Here is a 27,663-nt window from a genome sequence, read left to right on the forward strand (position 1 = left end):
AGACTTAGTTAACCGCATCTTTTTGAAATATGGAAATGTGTGGGAAGAGGCAGTAAGAACTTTTAAAAATTGCAGTACTTTGATCCTAATTAACAGAGTTGACTGAAAGCAAAATATGTAGAGCTAATTTTCACAATATTTTTTCCACCATCCCTAGACAGAGCCTTTTTCCTGGCACTGTTTAAAATTAATGAAGTAAATATGTTTGCATATTTATCTTTTCATTACATGGAAACAACAACAAGGAAAACAGATTGAACCGATAGCATCATTCTTCCACTCCAAAGCAGTCTGGATGTGGTTTTTGTTTCAGTTCCTACAATGCAACCCAAATCAAACAAGCAATGCGAGTTCACTGGCCATGTAAGTAATCAGTTCTATCCAACAGAGCTACTATGAAATAACTGCTGTTGGAATTGACCCCTTCACTTTATTTTTGTATCTATGGAGAGATACTGAAATGGTTTTCAAGGAGGACAACATATCCTTCTTGAAGTCAAGAAAAGAAATCACTTGCCAGTTGCCCCACACCAGTAAAAAGAAATATATAGCAAGTCAAACGCTACCGTATTGCTAACAGACTCAGGCAATGGAAAAACGAGAAAGAACATACAGATACAGGTTCATTAGGACTCTTGTCTTAATTCCCAAAGAGATCTTCTCATTTTTTGGAACCTGTAGCCCAGAATCTGCAAACAGAAGTGCCTGCGAGGTCAGTAGCCAGCTTGCCCAAGCCCCGCTCAAAGCTGCAGGCAGATCCCAGAGTCAGAGGAGTGGGATGTATGTGACTGATACGTGCCAGACAAAGCAAGAGCAGATCAGCCTTGCTAGGATGGTAAGCAGAGGCGGAAGGTAAGGGACGTTGCGTTTGGAAATGGACAGCTTGTCCCAGGTCTCACCGTGCTCAACATCCCCCTGGCCAGGAAGATCCTACTCATTCCTATGGAACAGCACATGGAGAAGAGGAAACCCCATCAGGTCCTTTCAATTTAAATGATCCCCATGAAATATCCATTACATTGCTGGCTAGGCATCCTCTGTCCTGGGAGACAGAGTGGGAGAAGATTGCATCTGGCATCAGAAGTCATCCCTTCTTATCCAATTTTACCTTAATTATCATGGATACAATAATTCAGTAAAAAACAGATTTTTTTTCCCCAATGGTCACAAAGGCTAAGTAAATGCGATGGATTTTGCTCTACTCAATGATTCCTAGTTATGCCTTGATTATTGTATCGATTGCCATTACAAATACTGAGTACCCACGATTGAAGCGATAATTAAAAAGGCAAGTCGTACTCGGCAGTTGTTCCTCTGTTGTTACAGAGCTGTAGGTCTTGGACCAGGCTGTTTGCAGCATCGATTACATGTGCACATACGCAAAACCTGATGAAACTCAGATTTCAGAAACTACAGGAGAAAAAACGAAGAGAAAAGAACTATTTTCCCCTCCCCATTACCACATATTAGAGAATTAACCAGCCCACAGAGTTATTCACTTTTGGTCTCCCTGGAAGAAAAGAACAGAGGACACTTTCGACCCTGATGATGGCAGTTCATCCATGAAATTTTGCTCTGCTTTCAAGTCTGTGATGCTCTAGAAGAGATCGTGCTTTTATGGAACTTCCTCTGCTGTACAGCTTTCATTACAGCTTTGGCACTTGGAGATGAACCTACAGATACGCCATTTCTTACTTCCCTCCCAAATGGTGCCAGGCAGATATCAGCTACGCCATCATGCACCGAAGGAAAAAAAAAAACAAACTTCCATGCTTCTCACTTTGTTTCTGCTCCATCAGTTAGGAAGTTTTGGCTTTTTTGACAATATAGTTTTCAATTCTTTTTCAGAATATGAATGAGCAAGATCATTTATGTGACATGGTAACTACAAAAAAACTTTGTTACTGTTTTGCCACAAAAACCTAGGAAATAGCAATGGATCTCAAAAGTAAATGTTGTCTATGTGCGTAAAAGCGTTCACTCTTTGAGCTTCACTGAGATGACACAGTCGTTACTATGTGAAAGTGTGAGCATTTTCTTATATTTTGCAACAATTGTCAAGGAAGCGAAAGCTTCATTTGATTTTCATTCACACGTGAGGACAAGATTTAGTACTCCAGTGGAATAGACAGTGTCAGAAGGGTTTTAAATTGTAGTGCTATCACTTTAACCTCTTTAAGGCACTTTTTAGAAGATAAACTCATCTGCCTATAATGACTAAATGACACAGTAATGGAGAAGAGCTAAAGATTTTCTTATGGTAATAAAAGGGAATACTTCACCCAGAGAAAGAAGAGCGGGGAGCTCTGCGCTTCCTAGAAACACTTTTAAGAATCTTTCAAAATAATGGGAAAATAAATAACAATATTATAACTGTACACACACACACTCAGGGTGAACCAGGAGTGATGTAGGTCTAGATTTCTGACAGTAACTATCACTTCAGAGAGGCAAGATGAAAAAAAAGATTAAAACCTCCAGGACAGTACTCGATGCAGGAACGCAGTTCCAGGAAGAAGTTGGCAAGTGATGGTCCTAGGACTGCTGAGAGCTGTTGGCCAGTGCTAGCACTCCATCAGCTTGGCTCTATACAATCTAGATAGCCTGCATATTTTATTCCCTCCTATATATCCATAAAGAGAAAGCATTGAACAAAGTTGCTCCACACTTCCGCTAACGCAAATAGCGTAACTGCAAACAAAAGATTCTGTGGGTGCATAACCACAGCGAGCCGCACGTTCCCCCGGCTGCTGGATTCGTGAAACTATTGTCATCAGAAAAACTGCTCATCATGGCACTACGTGGTACGACAAACACAGAATGAAGCGTACTTCAAGGCATGATTTGCAACTGAAAGCCAATCAAAAAGCGACGAATACACTCCAACAAAGCTAAACGAAATAGCTCGGCTCTGTCAGCCAGCACGCGGGCCAGAAGATTATACCTGACATCTGGCGGTCGGCGAAAACGCGCTCGGTGAACTACAACTCTTTGCAGAACATTGATACCAACTAAGTCAGAAAGTAACTACAGCTGGACCGCTAGGAGAACATAAAAGCAAAAGAAAATGCGCTCTTTTAGGTGAGAGAGGAGGGCAATCCCAATATAGACTGTATAAAATTTTCTTTGTCCTTTAATTAGATTGTTCACTTGTTTGCGTTATTCTGTTCAAATTCATTGCAAGAACTGATCACTTAGTCAATACTTTCCAGAAGCAGAACTCCGTTTTGCGTAGGCACTGATGCCAAACAAATTTCTCCATTATAAAATAACAGTTGCAATCCTTCCTTCCCAGCTGAGTGCTAGAACATAACTATGCCCATTTAATGAGAAAGCAGGACCATGAATGTTTATGAAAAGCGTACAAGACATTAAGCCAGCCGCAGAAGCCAAAATATATACATTAAGATTTTGGTCTCGCTGTCATTACTTGCATGTGCAAATAAGAAGGAGAATTCATACTTTCCATTAGTCCCACTTAAAAATTGTCACAATCCTGTTTTTCAGTTTGAAAATGATCCTATATATTTCCACAAAAGATTCGTTTATATTTTACATTACATATACGCGTGATTCCTTTGATATTGGCACGTGAGGTCATGTTTAGCAACACTTTCAGACACAAGAGCAACACCTTAAACCAAACAGAAATTCGGGGGGGGACACACACACGACACCTATCCGTCCACCTTGAAAAACATCTGCAGCTTTGGGGGACCGGACAAAACGCTCTCAAATTCCTGCCCATCGTAAGAGGCCAGTCGGTAGAGCCGTTGCCTCGCACTGAGAAGAGGATTGCCGTCTCTGCCCTGGGACACTGACCATGCTACAATGATGACGTGGTCTTTCTGGCTTTTGCATTCCTCACCGTGGGCAGTTCAGGAGGTGCTGCCAAGGCAAAGCCGGGGCAGAGCTGCTTGGTGGTGCTCACAGTGAGCCGTACCACAGCCACCGGTTGTCATAGTGGTATCTTTATTTACACATGTAACTAAAAAAAAAAAAACCATGACAAAATCTACATATTTTTCATTCCTGGCTTTCAGGCAGTATCTTGGTTTGGAGATAAGAAATCCCCGGAGGTGTCTGAGTTTTCTGGGGGAGAGGGAGGAAGAGAATAGTGCTGCTTTTTTTCTGAATTTCTTAAAGATGATCTGATGCTATCAAACGTTACTGCTACTTCAACATTTGTGGGCAGCCACATTTTATAAAACAAAGCAGACGTATTGAATAAATGATGGGAATGGACAATAAGATGAATTTATCCCACTAGGACAGCTGATAAAACCCTGCAAATATTAGGTTTTGGCGATGGAAAGCCTTTGCTGATAAAAGACCTCAAGGACAGGCACAAAGCTTCTCCCTGAATTCATTGCAAATTGGGATTTTCAGACCCAGTGGATGTTGGCCTCTCTGTTCACCCTGAAAATAATGGTAAAATTCCTTTTTCCATGGACTGGAGGATAATCAGCCCAAGGAACAGAGCTCAAAATTATAACTCTTGGCTTAAAGCTAAATAATAAACTGATTTTCCTTACTAAAAACTAATTTAACTGCCACTGCAAGGGCATAAATTGCAGCAAGTGCAGCTGCGATACAGAAAGTTCTCAAATTTGACCATTCAGGAGGTCGTAGATACTGGGAAAATGCCACTCCCACATTTTTCTTCAAGAAACACAAGGTCAGAATTGACGGTCAGGATGCAGTGAAGGGCATGGATGAATTTATGCCACCCCTCTCTCGTGCTTGCGTGCTCCCCAAACCTGATTCTGAAAAGACCTCATTCCATGCAAATACAATCCATTATATCGGCGCAATTAAACTTAACGGTATCATAAAGTCAGTGCGCATCTGGAAGTATTGATAAGGTTTCGGTTTATGGACACTTTGGGGGGGGGGGGGTGGGGGTGGGGATTGCTGTTTTCTTTTCCATAACGATGCAGCTATTATGGATTTGGGGAGGTTGGGCTTGGGGGCTTTTTTCCCTGCTTTCAGTTTAACAGTTTGCTCTACCTTCAGTCAAACATATATGCGAGATCAGCGGTACTGAATTTCTTCCAGTTTTAATCTTGAAATATGGTGTATATATATAGATAAAGAAGCTTTCTCATCGGTTCAACAGCTTGTCTTATCCTGATGCATTGGAATAAAGAGACAGCTCACTTTGGCCATATGTTTCAGTTGTTCCTCTCACTCCCCCGCTGTCTTTCCACACATACCATGACCGTGGACAACCTCTCCTTAAGTGGGCAAACAAATGGTTTAACTCAGATTTGCACAGTGTTTGCTGACTTGTGTGGGCTCCAGGATCCAACTCAGCTTTATCATTTCAGGCAAACGTATTTCTGACAGACACCGTGGTAATTACAGCAGCTCAATTTTATTAGACCGGGGACAGATTAAAGGCCAGGATCTCAACTAGCAGAAATCGGTGTTGCTACCCCTGAAATCCATGGTGCTGCCCTGATCTATGCCAGCTGCGAGCGGTGCCCCAAGTCTTTTACATTGTTTTGTGCCCCCTTACATAAGGAGATTTTTAAAATTAAATGTTTTCAAGCCTGAGCGTGTGGTCCATAACCTACTTGCCCAGTGTAGGGCTCAGTGACGTTCTTGCATTCAGTTTCCGCTTCCAATTGTCTGCCCCACCAAATGGTTTAAATTCACGAAGAGGAACATAACGGAATTACTGCATTTCAACTTAAGAGAAGACTTTTCATCTATGTACAATGAAAAGAAGAAAAAAAAAAAAAGGAAAATCTCATCTTTTGAGACCTCTGTAGGTGCCAATGGCTGTGGACACTCTGTCCCTCATATTCATCTGAAGGTGTCTCCTTCATACCTTGCATCCCAGCCACGTGAGCTACCTAGGGTTTGAATTGGTGCTGATTTCTATTAAGGAAAAACCCAGAACCAGCCGGCTCAAATCCATTAGCGCAAACCTTGTTAAGCCACATCCCGATATAGGCACCAAATTCCCAAGGCCCTGAAGCCCGGACACGAGGATCCTCAAAACAACACGATCTCAGTAGACAAGTGGCATGCTTGATGCTGTGGAAGATCCTTACTTAAAGGGGAGCCGCATCTAAAGAGCTGTTCTGTGCCAGGTCTCCTGGCCCCTCACTTAGTCATTATTAGATGTTTTTCAACAGCTAACGGTTACCCCCGTAAGAAACCTCACTTTTTATACAGTTGGGATTCCCACCATGTGTCGGAGTGTCCCGAGACTGCCCCGGCCTGTCCCCACAGGAGCAGGTGACCTGGATGGGCGGCGATGAGTGCAAAGGAGCCCTTTTACGTCAGGTGGGTCCGTGCCCGTTGCTATAACCGTGGGCATTAGCAAATCTCATCAAGCGCCCGTCTGGCCTCATACCGGAGGTGAGCTGCATTTGTTTTGATCAGGGAAAGAAAAGAGGATAAAAATCCATTAAAATGAACCAACTATAAGAGGCAATTGAGACTATCCCATTTATTTGAAGTAGACATTATATCACAAAACATTTCAAGAGCTTTCTGATGTTCGGTCTATTTTTAAAGACTTTCAGTTAGTCATAGATGAACCTCAAAACATTCAGCGGCTTGATATGAATAAATATGCTTATCCAAGCCTGTGACCTGACATAAAAAAAAAAAGCTGCAGTGATTTACGCGAGCTGAGGAGGTTAAACTAGGAGACGGGCCTCTCTTGTGATGCATAAGGAGTTTCTGCTGTTACAAGACAAGTTTAGAACAATCCAAAAGAAAGAATCTTTTCCACAAGAAAACACCGCTATCGTAATCTAATCTGATGCCCCAAGACAAGCAAAGACTGTTTCACTCAGTAATTCCTCCATCACGGCTATGACTTCAACTTTAACAACGCAGTACCTTTTAAGATGATATTTAAAGCATTTGGGCGTCTCCAGGACTGGAAGAACCCAACTCAGCCCTTCAGAAGTTTGTCAGGACCTATGTTGTATGTAGTAAAGCAACAAAACAAAGCCAAGATACTTAATCGGTTGAAGAGACAGGCAAGAGGAGTCTTGTTCTTTTCAAACTAGTGTTCTGCAAAGCCCTCGTTGACAAGGCTGAGGTATCTCCAGAGTGAGGAGAGCTGTCCTAAGGGGTCACCGCTGTCAGCTACCAGCATCGGAGCACCAATTCTTTATACAAATAACCACACGCACGCATTAAAGAAATCTTTCCCATCAAATTAGTAACACAACAAATAAACAAATTAAAGCCCAACTGATGAGCATGCGTAATAAAATGAACCGATTGATTATCCCCCAAGTCAGAGGATGCTCGTCTCCTGCAACAACTCAGGAAATTTGGTAATAAGTGGCTTAAACCTAACTATAACACTGGTGAGCGGCCACTATACAGCAGCACCAGAGATGAAGACCCTCCTCCTCCTCCTCCTTTCATCATCTCTAGTCCCACTAAAGCAACAAATCCCTGATCCAATGCTCACCTGAGATCAGTGGGACCAGGTCAAACGCAAGCGCCCTGTCTCTGTCATACCCGCAGAACGCAATCGTTCTCTCTCAAACTCCAAAAACCACTTATCAGAAGGGAATTAAGACAATTTATAGTGGGAAAACTCATACCTGGAATGTATCATGGCTGTAAAGGCAACATTTTCCCCTTCAGTTCTCCACACAAAGCCGTTTGTAAGCACACCAAAAAAAATACTGAGTGCTAAAAGCGCAGTTTTATTCATTCCAAAACAAGTTTCCACAAGCTCTCCAGAGCTATTCCATTTTCCAATATCTCTTGCCCAATAAAAGACAGAATTTAAACACCAAGAAGACACCTGTCTGCATTAAAAATTAACTACCTGCAAAATTACATTTTTTTTAAATTAAGTATTTTTTGGCAGAAACAGGACTTTTCTTTTGGCCACAGTTCTGTAACTTGCAAACGTTTTAACTGATTGGGGTCATATTTAGTTGAGCATTTTCATCTGGGCTTACAAATAAATAACGCAAATTTCACAGGAACTTCTAAACAGTTCCATAGCAAAAGAATTCTGAAAAGTTTGGCAACTAGTAAGCAACTTTTTTTTTTATTATTATTTTTATTCTGTATTATAAAAAGAACAGCTTTATGATCATTTAAATCGTTATCATGTGGGCTGACCATATGAACACGAGCTGAGCTGTATATTGCAGTGCATTAGTTTTTTCCAGCTGGGTGATGGACAGAGTTGTTTGCTGTTTGATCTGGCCACAGCTGATACCGCAAAGCGAAAAATAAATGGTGAGCATGAACAACTCGGCCCAGTGCATGGGAAAGCAGACCGTTCCCCTAAAATACTTGGCTTTTATTGACTTTGACACCAAAAGAATTGACTTCCACAGCTTTTTCTTTCCATGATTTGGACAATGCCATCACGGTGACAATGTCACGAGTTTGTCCTTCTCATTTTCCAAAAACCTGCACGCAGGTAGGCTGTCACCGGAGATTAAGGTGAGTACTGATAACACCCTGCAGTGTTTTGAGCAAGGATTTCACTTTTTCTAAAAAAAAAATACATATGTTACTTTTCATTATGTTTTTTGAGACTGTCAATGAATTAGTCAAATTCTTCAAACTTTCCAGCATTCTGGTGATCAGCAAATCCATGTGCTCAGCGAGACTGAGAGCACAGGGGCAGACCAATGTGGCATTATTTTTTGTCTTCTTTTTAACTTCAATATTACGGTCGTGACCCAATGCAGTATCATTTTTGCTTCCCGTTTTCCAAAGAAACCATTAGACTACCTAATATGGCACGTTATTTAGGAAAGCCAATTTAGGTGATGATTAGTTACTGAATCTATTGTAAAACCATAAAAAGCACATAGGCATGTTTTAAATGTGAAGTCCCATTTTGGTATTAAACCACTCAGCTTCCATTTGACAGCACGATATTCAGAGACACAAATTAGCCTTTATCTATAATTATATGCATGCATTTACAACAAAATGTATATTTTGAAGGAAAACAATCTTGAGGCAAAACAATGAGGCGTTCATATCAGCCTCTGCCTTGTTCAAAGTCGGTAAAAATGGTATTTTGAGGTATAGTTCCCAGGCAAATTGCATGCAGCACAGCTGCTTCAGAATTTGCAGGCTGCTTTTTTTTTTTTTGAGAGAGAGAGCTCTCACTTCTTTCATCTCCGAAAACAGGCAAGCATTTGACCTTAATGGCCATGACAATGCTGCGGCCAGAAGCGTACACACCGCCAACAACTGGATGTTACACTGCCTAAGCACCTCTGAGTCCCAGAGACAGACAAGTGGCACTTGCTGGCTTTACTTCATGTTATTTTTGACCAGCCCTTCTCTTGTTTCAGTTTGCTCTTTTATTTTATTTTTTTTTTTTCATACACACTTCCACTGGCACAGGAAGCTGCTGCGCAGCCTCAACACAGGGTACCTGGTTTTGGTATGAGAATATACCGCAGAGCTGTCCTTTTTAATTTTAGTTTTAACAACGAAAGTCCGATTTCCAAATCTCCACCTACAACACAATATTTTGCCAAGTGAATACATTTTTTCCCTTCCTTCTAAAGGCAGAACCATAAAAGCCGCACTTCAATAATTACATCGTGCCTTTCACCCACCGATCCCTGAGAGCTTCTAAAAAGGAGCATACCATTAGCCTCAGCTTACAACGGGAGCAAACAAGGCAGAGAGGGATGAATTCTCACCATTATTCGTATTTCGGAGGGCATGAGGAACTCTAATGGAACTGGGACCCCACAGCGCCGTGCCTTCTATGTGATGCCGAATAACGGAGGGGTTTGCCCCAAAGAGCAGTCAAGAAGGCTGCAGCTCCACAGCCCTTCGCTCTTGCAGCGGATGGGCCCCTCTGGCCAAAGCAAAAGCCAGTAAAAGAGCGGGGAGCTGTTGCTGCAGCCAGTTTAGCAGCAGCTGCCAGTGGCTCAGGGGGGAGGAGGACAGCCCCGCTGACGCAGCCGGCTCCCAGCACCCTGCGCACCCACCGCGGGCGCTCGCGGGGCGTCTCCGTCGCGGCCGGAGCGGGGTGCCGTGGGCCGCCCTGCGCCCTCCCCGCTGCCCAGGGGACACGGCTGCTTTGCCGGTCATCGCAGCCCCGTAACTCAAAATGTCTACTTGAGAACGGACTGGTGGGAACCGGGCGAAAACCTGCCGTGAAGTATAGCGCTGCCCTTCTGCTCCTCCGCTGCTGCTGTCTTGTGAGGAAGATAAGAGATCAGCAATTAAAGCAAGCAAGCGGCGCCTGTGCCGCCGGCACTGTCTATACGTAACTTGCCACGGTCATTGTTACCGTGGGTCGGCTACAGAATGCCAAAAAAGTTAAGACTGATAAATTTAATATCAGGTGGCATTTAAGCTGCTGACAGCCTATTAAGTCCACTGTGCTGTAGGATGCCGGCACTTAATTACTGAGATGGTATCGGACCTCACAGTCAGCGCAGTATGGTACGTATCGGCTTGCAAGCAGATCCCAACAAACCCTTTTTTAATAAAACTTTAAGCTAGAGAAGCTTGGAATGCAGGAGCTGATGTAGTTCTCCTGCCGCAGAGAGCCTGGGCAGTGCGGGCTGTGTCAAACAGCAGCAGAGACCAAAGGAACAGCCACTCCAGCTCCGACAGCGTTTTTTCCAGAAAGCGGGATTTATTCCTTGCTGTTGCTTCATGTCACATCCTGAAATTTATTTCTTTCTTCCCCCCCCCCCCCCCCCCCTTTTTCTTGAAACGCAGCCAACACCTAACAAAATCGCTCTTCAGAGGGCAAAAATAATTCTCAGGATTGAGATAAACTGTGGAAGGATATGCAAAAGATCAATCACTGTACTCAGCCATAACTCTCTCCTATTAACTTGTGGTATCTCAGGACACGTCATTTTCTCAATCCCCCTCTTTTTGGAGACAGATAAGCCTGCAGCATGCGGACGTGAAGGCGGCCAGCGGCGAAGGCAGGAAGCTCCCAGAAAATCCACAGCTCGGAGATACCCATCAGCCTACACCAAAACCCGTTGGCCAACTGCAAAGCTGTGGTCCCGACCACCAGCTCCCAGCGCGCGCTGCCAGCTCTCGCCGCCCCAAGTCCCAGCGTGTATAGAAGGGATTTGGCAAACTTGAGCGGTACAAATCACACAATCAGAACCGGCAGTCTCCGAGCACCTCTGTTTCCTACTGACTGGATGCATCGGAATAAAAGCAGACATATCCAACAGGGAGAAGGCACACCAGCCCAGGGAGAAAAACCAAAGGTTTTAACCCAATCCCGCTTTCTATTTCAGTGAGAAGGACGGACCACAGGTTCTTGAAGTACACTGAAGACTCCCTGCAGGAAGGGGTCCCGGTACCAAGGGGATGGTCGGCAATACAAAATAACTAGACTACAAAAATTGATAACGTCAGGCTCATTTGAATGCGTATTTGTAAAATTCATTTAAAACAAGGAACTCCTGAGGGAAAGCTATCAAAAAAATAATGTAATCAGATGTGAGGTCAGAAAAGGCATCAAAGGAGTTGCAGATTTCTTCCACTCCACCCAAGAATATCCAAGGAATATGGTTTCAAAGCCCGAGGCACAAGTGCAATTGTTTGCTCAGGTGCTGGTCACATCCCCGTCGTTTCTGCTGCTGTAACAGTTTTGCAAACGTCAAGTAGCACCAGGAAGGGCAGCTGCCTACCACCCTACGGCGGATAGAACCATTTGCTTTTAAAACACTCTTCTCAGGTTATAGACAGATGACCGAAAGAAACCAAGTTACGCCGGGCCGTGCAACAGCATCAGAGGGCCGTAGCACTCAGGCAGAGTACGAGCTCTCTCTCTCTATATAAATAGCAAAACGTCAAGATCTTAAACTAACTCGTGTCCTTTAGCACCTGCCCAGGGCGCGAGCGCGTACGCGGCTTGCCACGGCCGCGCCGCTGATGAGCCGAAGCTCATTAAGCCATGCCATGCCAGCCCCAGCAATTGTGCTGGGCTAGGATACCCTTATTTTATGCCACCGTTTGTTTTGGTAAACTCGTTCTCTAGCAGAAGTGGTGTCATTTGGAACAGAGGAGAAGTTAGGAGAGCAAATTGGTTAAACTCTATGAATACGGAGAGAAATCGAGTAAATTTGATACACCGGTAAAAGGAGAAGAGGGATCAGAGAACAGTTACCATAAAACCTCATTATGAAAGCACCCATGAGAGCCGTCGGTTTGCACTATTACTATTTAAAGACTTTTCGTTATAATGGGGATACCTGAAATAGTGCTTGGTGCAGTGGGACACGCTTTACCTTCACAAAGACTGTTACAACAGGCGGCTATTTAATAAGGCTGCCAGAGGAGCGGGTCAGCAGGTAATTCACCAGGAGTGAGCCACTTTTAAATATTTTACTAAAAGAACACACCGAGATAATAACACCTCATTTACCAGCTTGCCCTTCCAGATGACTTAACCCTAGTATCTCCTTTACAGCGAAGCAGACCTTTTATTACAGAAAGGTCCTTCAATTTAAAGATCTCCCCGTGGTGACAGTGTGCCGTTTTGCAGCCGGAGATGCAAAGAATTGTACCTACGAAAGCAACATTTGGGTGGCATTAAAATCTCCCCTTGCTTAAAAGTTAAAGATTGGTGCATCGGATGCAGCCAGCAGCACCCGAGAAGCCTGTTTCACACACTCCGTTATATGCTCCTACTTTCGGTGACCCCCATTTCAAAGTTTCCCAAACTTTAAATACTTTGGATGAAACCTCCTGTAGTTGTTCTCCGCCTCTCCTTAACAGCTTGCTCTCAGTTTTGGGAGGAAGGGTAGGACTTTGAAATTTTGGGGTGTTCCTTTGTTTCCCCCTGCCTTCTTAAAAAGCCTACAACATTACACAGGGAAAAAAAAAAAAAAGCCTGCTAAAATACAGTCTCCCAAATGAAGTACTTCTGAGCTACCAAAGGCCACAGTCCAGGTTGCTTGAACAGGTTTTGTTTCTCTTTGTGCGTGCAGATATTTCTCAATAATTCTTCCATCCTGATGTTGGACATTCTCATTTCACTTATAAACCCATTTCTCACTTCACTTAGTGCGCAGCAAAGAATAACAATTGAGGCAGAGGGTTACCAGAAGAAGACGGCAGGTTTGAGCAAGGGGAAAGCTTTTATCCCAGAGTGGTCAGGGCTGGAAGGGCCCTCTGGAGCTCCCCCAGTGCCACCTGTGAGGAGCAGGGGCACCTCCAGCAGCAGCACAGGACACGTCCGGGTGGGTTTGGAGTGGCTCCAGAGGGGGAGACTCCACAACACGTCTATTTGCCATGACTTGCCCAGATAATAGCAGAATATAACTCATGAAATGGTCATGCATTGGCAGTCTCAATTCTGAGATTTCCTCAGCTCGGAACCCCAAATTCTCCTCAGACCCGTGTCTATCCAGCTCTGACCAAGAGGCAGAGTCCCAGCTAGGGACTCACAGGTGGTGCCTGTCACGGTTTTGGCTGGGATAGAGTTAACTCTCTTAGTAGCAGCTGGTACGGTGCTGTGTTTTGCATTTGGGAGGAGAGTGATGTTGATAACACGCCAATATTTTAGTTGTTGCTAAGCAGTTATGGACTTTTCAGCTTCTCATACTGGAGTGCCAACAAGAGGGTGGGGGGCACCCAGCCAGGACAGCTGACCGCAACTGCCCAAAGGGATATTACATACCACATGACATCACGCTCAGCATATGAAGTTGGGTGAAGAAGAAGGAAGGGGGGACGTACAGAGGGGCGGCGTTTGTCTTCCCAGGTAACCATTAGGTGTGATGGAGGCCGGCGTTCCTGGCGACGGCTGAACACCCGCCCGCCCATGGGAAGCGGTGAATGAATTTCCTGGTTGGCTTTGCTTGCCTGTGTGTCTTTTGCTTCACTTAAACTGTCTTCATCTCAACCCACGAGTTTTCTCACTTTTACTCTTCTGATTCTCTCCTCATCCCACCGCGGGGGGTAAACGAGCGAGCGGCTGCGTGGTCCTGGGTGCCGGTTAGGGTTAAACCGCCACAGTGCCCCAGAAGGAACGCCCCACCAGCCCAGCCACCAGCCCACCCATACAAGGCTGAAATTTCTAAAAAGACTTCTGTTGGTATAACAAGCTCCCTAATGAAGTTGAGGCTAACTCTTCCATTTCTTTTAATAGAATTTGGAAATTCAAGTCAGTCCTGCTTAGCTGGTTAGTCTTTCCTAGGACTCTCCTGAATCCAACAATACACTTCTAATTGTGTCACGGTACGTTTCTTTATTTCAGTTAGGCGAGCGAAGCTCCGCAGGCTAGGTTCTCTCCACCTCTTTTGCAGGGATCCCATTTACCCCAAACACCGAAGCAGAAACACAGCAAAGTGATGCGCTGAACAGACGCCTTCATCTGCAGAGAAGAAATGGGTTTTGATTCACCGTGCGATGAACTCGCTGATACTGTAGCACAGTGCGGCTCAAAATCAGACTGCGCTGTCTTGGAGAAGCACAAGGAAGATGAATAGAGGTCACTAATATTTAGTCACCGAGACCTTTATAAAAGTCAGAATACTTAGACTGCAATGACCCAAAAAGGGCACCGAACTAATAAAACAATAGAATACATGAAATATGAGAAAGAGAAAAATGGGAAAAAATTGAAAACGATCCACCCAATCAAACGATGACTAAAGGAGCTGATAAGGGGAATTAAACGCCTTCTGTGGTACCCTAATAACCCAAAGAAAATCTGAAACTTCAAATAATGAGAACAGCAGGGCTCAACCTTCATGCCCCCAAATCACAGATGACTAAAGATGAGTTCTCTCTACTGGGTAAGCAGCTGCTTCACAGAGCGATGGTAAAACTAGCTCAAGTACTCAAACTCCAGCCTCGCTGTGGCTTTCCAGTTTCCCAGTGGTTTGGCACTGTGAGAATACTTTCTGGGGCATTCATCTCTTTCACAAAAACATCAGCTCATCAGCAGGTAATGTGCGACATCCTCGCTGGCAGTCCCAGGAGCGAAGGGAAGGATTTAATGAGCACAGACTCTGAATCACTTCCTGATTAGGACTCAAAATGAGTTGACTTCATCTTCACCAAAAAAAAAAAAAAAAAAAAAAGGGATAAAATTAAAGTCTTTGTGTGGAAAAGGCAAAGGACAGTTTTAGCTCATGCATCCAAATGTGGTAAACCCTTGATTTCCCTTAAGAGTTTAGGATGACAGATTATCACATGTTAAAATATGGCCTTGTCACCACCAGGACACGAGCGCTCGTCAACTAAGCCACATTCAACACACCCCTTTAACCGGCCATCGCTGCGGCACTGTGCAAGTACCTTCCGCTGTTACACAGCCCCTTCCCGGCCTCTGCTAAAGAAACGGACTTGGGTTCCTGGGACAGCCCAACCCTCAGGAGATGCCTCAAGCCTCAGGCTCTTTTTGTGGTCCATGTAAGAAAGAGGAAGAGGAGACTTCTCCCCCCCCCTCCCCCAGCCACTTCCCCACCTTTATCACGGGCTTGTATTCGGGTGCTGAATTGTTAGCGAACCATCAAAGCCACGACACACTATTAATCACCACCACAATGCTGACAAAGTGTGCGTTTCCAATAGCACCTTTCACATGACTGTTGTTCAGCCCGCTCCCCATTAACTTAAATTAACGTAAAAAATCAACAGCGGAGTGTTTTCAATGCTAGCAATAAACCTAAAGGGTGCAAACAGGGGAAAAGAGGAGCAATTTTACTCTTTTTCCAATATATCATGGTTTCAGCAACAGCGCTCTTTCAGAGCTTTCATTGTTTTGATGATTCTCATCTCATCTATATATTTATGCATTAAAAGGCAGTGTTGTATCCCAATGAAAACAAAACACACAAAACCGCCCCAAAACAAATTAAAATTTCCAATCTACAATGGATCAAGGGCTTCCTCAGGCAAATGAAGAAAGCGGCAAGACGGCTGATTCCAGGTGGGACACTACGTCTGTTTGGGTAGGGAAAGCAACAAGCTACTTTTCAATACAGTAAGTGACAGCCACAGCCATATTCCAATTGCCGACAGGACATTACCGATCTAGCATTATTTTTTTTCTTCCCCATTTCAATACTGAAATTTTTCAGAAAGTATATAACGAAGTCATTCAGGCACAGCTCACTGAAGTTTGACTTCACACATGGTTTTGTTGGGAATTTTGCCTCATTGGCCTCAAACTGCTGGGTCAACTATTTTTCTTCTTGGCTTTCACTTTCTTAATGAACCCTTTGAAAGCCTATTTAAAAGAAAAAAAAAATATTCAATCTCTACCAAGGAAAGATGTGGGCAATGATGCCATTTTACATCAACTAAATATCACATAATTTTTAAGAAAAGGTTTTACTTAAGTTACCATGGACCGGTTCGTGACTTTTTGATGTTAGCAGTTAAATGCAAGTGTGAGCATTTGTATTACGCACACATGCCAAACACATACATCCCATGCAACCATGTCAATATGGGGCATATTGATATTAACATATTTTATACATGTATGCTAATCTTACTATCAGGAGACACAATGTCTGTCCCATGGGTGAAATCAGTGGGGCTGGGGGGAATAAAGCCAAGATTAAACGATCTCCCTTCCTTACATAAATTTTTCTACTACACCTGAAACACGGTCAAGTAGTCATGTTGAGGTGATATTACCTGTCCCAAAAGAAAAATTTTTTCCACCAGAAAGGGACAGATTTTGCCAAAGCACATCTCCCACAGGTAGGTCCGGCTTTAAAACTGAATAAATAAATAAAATCACCATTCCCCCCTGCATTTCACTGTGCAAGGAAAAACTAGGAAAATCCAGAAACTTTCTTTTAGGGGAACAATATTAACTATAGCTACCACTATCAGCTTCAGCTCTAATGAAATTCTGTCAAACCTACGCGAATTCAGAAACTCGCTTTAAACACGTCTTTTCTTCCAGACTTGTCTACAGCTGAGATTCCTGAAGACATCCCGCACAGAGTCAGAGCCGGTGCGTGCCTTCAGACAGAGCACAACAGATGAAGGGTCTTTTTTCTACTTCTCCAGGTTTGGGGTTTCGAGTGGAAGAAACTCAACTCTCATACTTAAGGGGGAGAAAAAGGAAGAGTAGCACGTTTGATCTGTTATCTTCTAGTAGTCAGCTGGAATTGTACTGGATATCGGCAAAGGGAGGGGGGAAAGAATCTTACTCGTGTATGCGGAACAGCAACAACAGCTCAGGATTAGCTGCAGACAGAAGGACCATATAGGATTAACACAGTGAACCAGTCATCACGCTTACCAGAATATCCAAGAGCGAAATACGCAGAGGATTTCAGGGCAGGATTTAGCAGAATTTGCCTGAAAATAGCACCACATTTGGAATAAGCCTTATTGAATACCACGGCACCTAGCACCTCTTCACCAAAATGACTTAAGGTGCGTTAATTCCGGAAGCGTTTCTTGCGTGACCATTTAAACCATCAGCGTACTGGCAGGGATGGAAGGCTGTCAGAAAGGCGCCTATACGCAGGCTTCAAAGCGCAGGCAAGAGCCTTACCTGCAGCGTATGAACTTTTAAATGACTGAAACGCGGGGTAAGTATTATTACTGTCAGATGCAAAGTCAAGCGCCCAGCACCATTTAATCAGCTTCTGCTGCTGAATTAATGGCTTTCATTGCTGCTTTTTTCTTGCCACAACGCTTTGACTGCTATGACAGCCTTACTTGTGCGAGGGGTTGTCAATAGCGGCGAAAAGGATACTCTAAGCTGCAAATTGCAGGTTGGATTACCTGCATTAGAACAGCATAGGAAAAAAAGAAAGAAATTCAACTGGAAAAGGCTTATTGCTGTTATGGCAAAACCTGGCTCTGCGACACTTCAACAGCAAGGAGCCAAAGTGCTCCTGGAGCAGCTGCAGGTCCTCTTTCTCGCCAGCTCTCTGGCAGTTTCCCAGAAGGAAGCGAAGCATCATTCTTGGATCTACATGGACACATCATTGCTTCCATCCGACAGGAGCTAGCAGTAGGCAACGACGAGCGGCAACAAGCTAGCCAGGGAGAAAACGCTCCCTGCTCTTCTGCACCGCTGAGCGAATCGTTGCTCTCTCCAGAGCAAAGTTACTCCTCGATAGCATTTCCCACGTTGCAGGAGGAGCCACACATCAACAAGCAACAGGTTCACAATCTGTCCCTTTACCGAGCCAGGCCCTCTAACAGAGAAGCCATTCACAGCGGCCAGGAGCCTCCTGGGACCGAGCTAGACTTTGCATTTCGCCCATTCCCCCTTGCGCACTGCAGAGTAGAAAATAAGCATAATTAACAAGGCAAAGCTCAAGCTGCTGAACCTGGTCATTCAGTTTAAAAATGAGCTCCATACATTCATGCGAGGCAAGTGTGTTAGAAGAACTCTTGGTAATCGTCTGGGCAAGCATTACCTTGAACTTAGATCCTTTTTGGCTACTAATTCCAGCCGCTACACTCGTAAACCATTCCCATTTAGACGCACAGAGACCGATACCCCAGTAGCTGGAGCACGAAAAGGGCAGTAAATAGATGGCAACTGATAACGCTGCCGATGTGAGATGACACCGTAACCTAACCCAGCACACGCTCGGCAGCGGTGGCTGGAAAGCGCTCTACAAGTGCTACTGACAGCCCGAAATAGTCACCCTCCTATCTGCCTGTTCAGTAACCGCCTTTATTAATCTGTGGTCTTGGCCAACCTTTGAATAGGCTCTGGGTTTATTTTTCTAAGCTCTCGTTGGCAGCGTAGGCAGCAGTAAACGATCGAAGGTGCACAAGGACTCAGTCCCAGTTCACGGTCGACTTGGCCATTCATCCCCAGACAAGGGATACGGGGAAAGGCAGCCGCAATATGTGACGCTGCTGCAGCCACTGGCCATGCTTTACCTGTCCTGTGGGCAGATTAAGCCGATCACTCTTCATCACTATTAACACAGTGATGTGTAAAAATAAATAAATAAAATACTACAAGCCTCGCCTGCAAATTCCTCTAAAACTCCTGGGAAAAACCAGACACCCTTAGCAGTGTAACGGCGGGCACGGATCGCCAGCTAAGTCGGCTCTAAAGGCAAATATTCCTTTCTCACCGAGAGATGCAGTGTGCTATAAAACGAATAAGGAACAAAGACCCCTTTCATTCTGCTGACAAATACAGTATAGCATGTCACAGATCACGAGAGGAGCAGACAACACAACGGCAAGTAAATGCGTGTCTTTTTATTAAGAAATACATATAATAATGACAGATTATGTACACTCGTCCCCCCCCAAGCCTTCAAGAATTACGCTGGCTAACATGGCCGTATTTAGGGATGTTACTTCTGTTACATGGAAAACCGCCTTAAGGAGGGGTATATCCAGCCAGTGCAGCGGGATACGCACAAATGCGGAAACAGATATTTTGTTTGGGTTCATACGTGTTGTACGCTTTGTTTATTGCATTTCACACGCAGCTTCTGCAACTCATTCACAACTGATGCATTTTCGGAGAACCGTTTATATGCCCTTTTTAACTCTCTCGCTGCTGAATTTCGACAGAGACACCATCTCTGCCTCCTCCCTCCTTGCCCTCTGCCCTGCTGACCCAGCCTGCTCTCCGGAGATTCACCGCCCAGCCCTCACACCTGCTTAGTTCAGGGGATGCTTTGCACAAAAAGAAAGACCCTCCTGGTCCCGCTATGCCTTTACGATGCGACCAGCCTCCCTGAGCCTGTCCCTCCTTGCTTGCCAGAGCCAGCCCAGGGGACGGCTGCCCAGCTCAGCGCCCAGCGGCCAGCACCTCGCCCCCAGCCACCACCCCGGGAGCGGAAACGCGCGCCGAGTCTCGCCTCCTGCTTTACTTTCGGCATGTAGGGCCGTCTGCGGAGCTGCTACGTTTCTACCCCAGATGAGCGCATCCCTCGCGAGGTCCCCTTCCTGCCCCCCTCCTCGGCTGAGCGGCGGGAGAACAATGCGGGGACAGACGTTTAGCAACACCTGCTGTACCGCATTAATATGCACAGGGACGGATTGATGGCTTTTCCCATCCAGCACTAAGACCGCATTGTTCGGGGCGATCCATCAGCGGATCGCTCCCCCCGCCACGCCGGCCCCACAGCCCCCTTCTGACATGTCCCCTTGTCTCCCAGCCCGGGCTGACGACCGCGTTTAGGAATGCACTTCATTAAATCGGAGCTGCCCCATTCCAACCTGCAATGCGGAGGCAGTACAAAGCCAGCGCCACGCTTCCTCCCGCATATTCTTTCAAAAGCCCCATTGTTCGGCAGGCATCTGGTCCTGATCTCAGCCTATTCGTGCCCACTGACCCCGCGTCTCGCGGCGCGCCCGCTCGCCAACGGGCCTCGCGTAAAGCCTGCTTGATGAATTAAAAAGCAGCACCAGCCATCTGTCCTCCCAGGCCGGGCTAGGGCTGCGCCGCCGCGCTCGGCGGCTCCCTCCCCAGCCCCGCAGCAGCCCCGCAGCCTCCCCTCCGAACCCGCTGCCTCCGTCGGCGCCCAACCTGCGGCTGAGGAACCGCCGGGTTCGCGCCGTGAGCGCGGCAGACCCGGCTTATCGCGGTTACCGCTTTCCGTTTCGCACGGTAGCATCTAGGAAAGGAATAAAGAGAATGCAACAGAACGCTCTCACTTGCCTGAGTCCTTCGAAATTCAAGCACAAATACAAGATTAATCCTTCCTTTGTGAGGTCTTGTCTTTAAGTCGTGGTATGTAATGATCCTCAGCACTGCAGCAGAGGGGAATAAAAAATGCAGGGATCATAAGCAGGGGGAGGACAGGGCTTACTTACATCAGGGTTTCTGCCACATGACAATAGGTTTGAGAGGGAAGAATAAGCTGGCGGCAGCAGCTGACAGTGCAAAAGGGAGCACGCAGAAGCCTGCCTTTTATATTATTGGTGACATTTCTAACACATGACAACAATTTCCATCTGTATTTAAGCTGGGAGTGTGAGGAAAAGAGCATTACATCACGACTCCTCTATTCCTAGGGGCTGCGGAATATGTAGGCCGGGGGGATTAAAGAGCACCTGTGTACGCTGGAAATCTGAACCGCCACGAGGCAGATTCCTCCCCCCCCACACACACACTTCTTTCTCCCTCACCCTTTTTCTTTCTCTCCCACCTTCGCTGAGCTGCTGTTTGAGAATATGCCCAGGGAAGCGCAAAATGGTATTGTCCTAGTTTGCAAGGCACGGGAATGGGGGAGGTGTGAATACGTATTTCTAGCTCCGTCTCTCCCTCCGTAGGAGATACGGCACTCATCTTTGCCAGCAATCAGACAGAATGCAGAGCATCTTTCTGGTTTCTGCTGTGTTGTCCCAAGGGCTTCGAGTTTCCCTTAAAGTACCAACTTTCATCTCCCTTTTAAATCTGCGGGGAATTTCAGTGACAGTAGCAATGATTTCCCCCCCCCCCCCTTTTCTATTACGGCCCACACATGCCTGTATCTTTTTAAAAGTAAACATCAAGAACAGGGGCCAAAGATATTTCGGAAAAAGCACTTGACTGCTTCAGAGCCAGCAGGTGTCCGCCTTGGCTGCTTTCCACGTACCTCACAGGACAGGATCGCTTAGCGGCAGCGCCGAAATCCCAGGGGGGACTCCAGCCTCGCAAGGAAACCCGCTCCCCCGCAACCCAGGGGCTGCTCCGCCGGGGCTCCCGCGGCTCCACCGAGGCAGGCGGGGATGCGCGGACCCCGAGGACCTGCTGGGGTGGGCAGAGGGTGCTGCGGGGCCACCCCCGCTCAGCTGCTCCCACGGACCGGGGCTCGGGCACGGTGGGGGCAGCACCCACCGCCGTTGCTCCGCGGAGCAGAAGTTTTGAGCCGCCCCAGTCACCCGCCGCCGCTCGCAAAGCGGCCCGTCCCTGCTGCGGGACGCAGGTGAGGGCTCACGCGTTCGCAGCACGGGCGTGCGAGGGCCAGGCGACGGGAGGAAAAAACAAAAAAAACCAAAAAACCATCATCTCTTCGTTCCGCTACCAAACCCAACAGCGCAAATTCGGCGACTGCCACTGCCGGAGTAACCCAATCCCCAAAAGCGGCCAAACTGGGTAGGGGCAAAATGCCACCAAGGGAGAGCAAGACTTATACTACCTTTACAAAAGAAATAGCCACCAACAAACAGGAGAATGGGGTGATTATAAATATATATATATATACCAGTCTTAATTTTACGAGACAAATATTTTCATGAAAACACCATCCGGCCCAAGGTGCCGGCCCATTGCGTGCCTCGCGGTTAAAAATAAAAGATAACGTTTCTTTGCTCAAGATTCACCTTGCTGATCTTTCACCAACAGCCTCATTGTGTCTCAGGCTGGTTTTTGGCTGTGTGTCCAGTCAGCTCGCAGTCTGTCCTGGTTTGAGGCCCCACGGGAAGTCCAAAGCCTGTGCTAACGATGGATTTAGAGGACTGGATACAGCAAATTTGAAAACCGCAATATGAAAATAAATGGCTCTTAATTCCTCGCCCCTCCCCTTCATGTCCACAAAATCAAAAAATCTGCACGAGCCAGACTGAAACTCTCTCACCAGATGATACTTCAATGATGCAGCACCTAAATGGCACATTCCAGAAAAAAAGCCTCTTTATCAAAAACCGAAACGGTGCGTTTTATTTTAGGTTTATTCAGAGATGCAGCTCCCCAGTCATTTCTGAAAATTCTTTCAAAATATTTAAGGGGGGGGTGGGGGGGAGACACACACACAATGAAATGACTTATTTTTAATCTGGGGTTTAAAGGCTGTTTCTCTTTCCAAAAAAAAGTGCCACACACAAAGAAAGAAATTCAATGCAAACCTCTGTTTCTGTATCATGAAAGCCCCTTCGAGCACCAGAGTAATCAATTTCTCAGAGCTTGTGTGGTCTACAGCAAAAGCCAAAGAAGGTATTTAAGTTTATACAGCCTTCAGCATTTTGATGGCTTGCTTTTGAAATCCGACATGTTTAAATTTTATATCTTTTTTACAGTTAGTTATGTCTTAAGAAAATAGTTGCTGTCAGTAGAAAAAAAATAGAAACAAAGGAGAATAAATGAAATTCAACCTGGTTTTAAGCTGCTGGCCCATTCTAAAATCAGAGCAATTCAGAGTTGCACCACAAAAACTGTTACAATCGTACTTACAGCACCTTACCTTATATTATACCCAGTCTTATTTTAGCATCAAACACTTTGGCTCACCCTAACAAAGAAAAGATATTAAATAAGAGTGGCGCTCCAATGTCAAGCACCGCCAGATAAGCATCCGCACCAGTTTACAGGAACAGTAAAGCACGTACTTCGTCAGATGCGAGAGAACTCCCTACCTTTTCTCGAGCAGAAAGTCAAAGGCAAACCATAAATCACGCGGGATGGGGAAAGGAGTCTTTGTCCTCACGGTAACCCCAACTTCCCACCATGAAAGAAGACCATCTTGAGACAAGATTTTACAGCTGGGATTTAACTCACAGGGTGGAAGAAGTGTGAGATAGAGCACCCTTGTAGGTAGGAACAAACTTCTCCAACAGACTTCTCAATCTTTCATCAGCACATTTTGGATCCAATTCACTTACCATGTGGGAACAGCAAATGGGGAACAAACTGTGAATTCAAATAACTGTAAACTCAGCAAGATGTGGAAATAAAACACAGATGGTGCACTTCAGATTAAGGGTCAGCGTTTCAGCGCCGCTTTCCCCTTTTACATTGTGATAGGTGATGTATAACAACCACCTCCTCCTCGAGACAGCGCTCTAATTAAACCATGACTCACTTAGGAAGACAAGGAGCCAAGCGATACCTCCACAGAAGCCCCCCTGCCAGTCGAGAGGAGCGACGGCTACTTTATTAAGCCGTGGCTCATGGGTTTGCTGCTTGAGGATTAACGTTTGGGAGTGGACCTTGTCTCTGCCGGACAGACACAGCTGAAAAAAGCTTCTTCAGCTTCTCCAGCTTCCAGGCGTGCTGTGGCAAGGATGCTCCGCCTGGCAGGGCTGCGCCCAGCACCCATCATAGCCCCTGCCACAGCACCCCCTCGGCCCCCCCTTCACCACCCGCACCTCCAGCAGGATTTTGCAGAGGCTGCTCTGATGTTTGCCAAAGCCACGGACAGGACCGCTGCACCAGCCCTCAACAAAGTCCCCAGTACGAAAATGCCTCTGGAGGTCGGTGCCACGCCTGCCTCGGCATTGGGTTCATTTCATTCCCTAAACCCACTTTTCGTCCTAAGTCTCAGGAATGGAATTTAGGAGGACTTCATTCTTGCTGTGAAGTGTTAATTGCATGCCCAGGGCCCTCTAGGAAAGGGTCTGCTTGTGAGCACAAGTTCAAAGAAATAATAAAGGAGTAACTACAGATTAGATGACAGAAGAACTATAAATCTATAGGAGCTTGAAACGCCAGGCAGAGAGGAGCAGTACTGATTGCAAGGTGACTATTGCCTTTAAAATATGCCAGAGGTTGTTTATCAGATCAGAGTTAACGAGGGAGAAATCTAATTGTACTATAATATTAAATTTACCATTTTAATGGTATCATCAATGTTCTGTAATGTGGGCAATTTACAGAATGTCTGTCAACGTGGTTCTCCGGCGAGGTTAGTTACACTGGAGCAGAGCTATCGCATCTCATCAGCTGTTCCCTTCCAGAAAGCACTGCGTGTTTTGCGGAGGATTGGAGAGGGCTAAGCGAGATAGCAAAATATAGGTTTAAAATTATGGGAATGCAAAAAATGGGAGAGACATTTATGAACATCGTAGGCTGTTTTCATTGCTGAAAGAACCGCGTCCGGCTCTGCCCCGCTGCCGAGCCCAGCTTTCCTAATTCTGCACTGCCATTTAGCGTCCTGCTGGCTTTTTCCTCAACTCTCTTGCGCAACACTTACTGCTGTTCCCAAAACCTTACATACGTGGATTTAGGAGAGTTGAAAATAACCTGACTATTCAAGTACGTTTTCAGCTCTCATGTATTAGCCCCCTCTGAACAAAACAAAACACAAAAAACCCCCCACACACCCTAGAAAAACATGAAAGAAGATGGCAGTAAGGGCTCAGAAACTATCAGGTAAATGAAAAGAGTCAAAATATAGAGTCTCCAGTTTTTGATTACTAATTCAAGACCTGTGAACAGTAGGAGATGGTGATGCTGCATTTATAAATATCCATCTCCTCATGTATTCAAGGAAGAGTTTGCTAAAAGCAGCAGCTTCTTAATTTGGAGTTCCTCTCTCCTCCGTCACCTGTCCCAGCCCCTCCGGTCTGAGGTACGCCAGTTCAAACTCCTACTACAGCAAAGATTACCTGCACATTTTTAGCATACGACAATCTCCTATTAAGCAGATTTAAGTTCGGTAGAAAAATTCGTACCACACTGGCAGTATTTGAGTTGCCGTGATGGTCTGAGATAAAAATGAAGTATCGTCAATTCATCTAATGAGCAATACTGCTTCTTCCTCCAGACCTCCTTTTACCAACATCAACATTTGCTTAGTGTTTTCCCCCTGGTAAATAAAGTATTAAACCAGAAATTTAAAGAAAAAGCGTAGGTCGTGAATGAATGATGAAGTGTGTAATATAATTCAATAGCAGATGACGCTTCCAAGGGTCTTTGGTGATTTTTTCCATCTTCGGCCCCCAAAAGACCCCGCAAGTAAAACTGCTAGATCACTATCCAACTGATTACTCCGTGATACATGTCTCACTTTGAAGATACATTAGCCTTTCAAAGGTCCATTTATTAAACACTTCCATTTAAATAATAATTTTCACAATCCTCAGTGAAACAGATGCATTCCCTCTTAAATCACTAATTAAGAGCGGCCTGGGACATTACAAAGCCCCTTAAAAGGAATTCAGGGAACTAGTGTCCCCCTTAAACAAATCTGTTCTGGCAACGTCCCAGGAATCTTGACTTCATAACTCACAGCTCTAATTATTCAAGAGGACATTATAAAAAAAGGATACATCTAGACCTTTATGACTAATAGGGAAGATTTATTTCCTCCTTCAATAGGGGCAGAACTAGAAATATCTGTTCTATTTTTTCTGCCTTCTTATTCACTGGCGGGGGGGGGGAGGAAATCAATGAGGATTAATCTACACAGTTATTCCTAGTAAAGGTACTGGGTATGACTCTCCCCAAAGAAAACCAGCTAGCAGAATCTAAACAGCTTTATAAACGATTACACGGCTAATCTCCTCTCTGCCGAAATAAAGAGAGAAAGGATTTAGAGGACAACTACAGCACGCTTTACGTGAAGAAGCACGGCAATGTTAAAAAACGGATAATTGTTTGAAGATGGAACGTAGCAAGTCTGCAACCCCATCAAACCGTCGGGAGTTGCGTCTGCCATTGCCTCCCGGGCCCCGAGACTCTCACGGTAGCGATAATCCGACTGGGAATCACGCAGGCACTCCCTCCTCTGCAGTGCCACTGGTTTTGCCCACACCACATCACGGATACCGCACCGGACCAGAACAATATCATCTAAATAGGATTTTCAGGTGTCCTCTTTTAAGTACTGACGTCTTTGATGAAGGAAGCCTGGGACTTCCGTAACCGTGAAGCCAGCGCGCACATCAACACGTCCAGGCACACACGCGCCTACGCGGAGTGACGGGTCCTTTCTAGAGAGAGTTGATCATGAAATACCACGTGTGAATCCCAACCGCAAGTATCAGTGGAAGAACAGGTTAGAAAATGGCTACGCATTTAATTTTTCCTCATTTTAAACTGTTCCTTTTGCCTGGAACACTCATTCCGTTGGCTCGGAGCATAATCAATACTCCGTAAACCTTGAACGGCGGTTGTTGAAAAGAAATCAAACCGCCTGGATGAAATCAAAAGCTGGGACACTGCAGCCTTCACGAGAGATCTAATCAGGACCCTGTGACACCGTATGAAAGATTTGGATATAAGGACACTTCTCACCTTTGAGCACACGGCTCTTCAGCAGATTTTCATTCCACTACTTTGGGGGATACTGTGATTTGCCGCTGCTATAGTTTGAGTTGTGATGGCGAATAAAACCACGGGAGGACAGAGCCAGTTCTGAAGTGAACAACGTGGGGTAATTCACCTCCACTCCTTCAACCTCCCAACAGCAGTACCAGCTCTCAGCTCGGATTTACTCCCTGCTTTCCAAGAGACGCACGACCTTAGAAACCTTTACGTTTTAAAACATATGCAGAGTTTGTTTGTACTACCTAAATACCCACTCACAGACGCTTTGCCGTAGTACAAAGCAACCGCAATGAAAAAATGCAAAATTAAGTGCACTGGGGACTAATAAAGAAATCTAGCCGGGTAATCTCTTCCCACACTTCTTACCCAAATCTCCTTTGGCAAGTGGCATGGGAGAGCCTATAAGGCTGAGCTCTTCTGCTTTGCACTGTTCTCTCGTGCCTCGTGCAATTTCAGCTGGGTGTACAGTAAAATACAAAAAAAAAAAAAAAAAAAAAAAGCTATTCCTTACAAATGGGTAAGCAGATGGAGCAATATTTGCTATCATAAGTGCTTTTATTTCCAAATGCTAAAAAAGACACCCAACCACACCAACAGTTTCACTGGCACAAAATGCACTATTGAACTGAAAGGACAGACCAGACGGGAAAAAAGGTCTGAAGTCTCCTGGATTAAATAGAAATGACTGTATACAGAAAGGAACCAAATTACAGAAATGTTGGCCCTGTTGCTAAAAACAGGGCATTTTTCTCTCTCAGAAGTGAAAACAC

The sequence above is a fragment of the Vanellus vanellus genome (assembly GCF_965231255.1).
Source record: "Vanellus vanellus genome assembly, chromosome: 9".
Classification (NCBI taxonomy): domain Eukaryota; kingdom Metazoa; phylum Chordata; class Aves; order Charadriiformes; family Charadriidae; genus Vanellus; species Vanellus vanellus.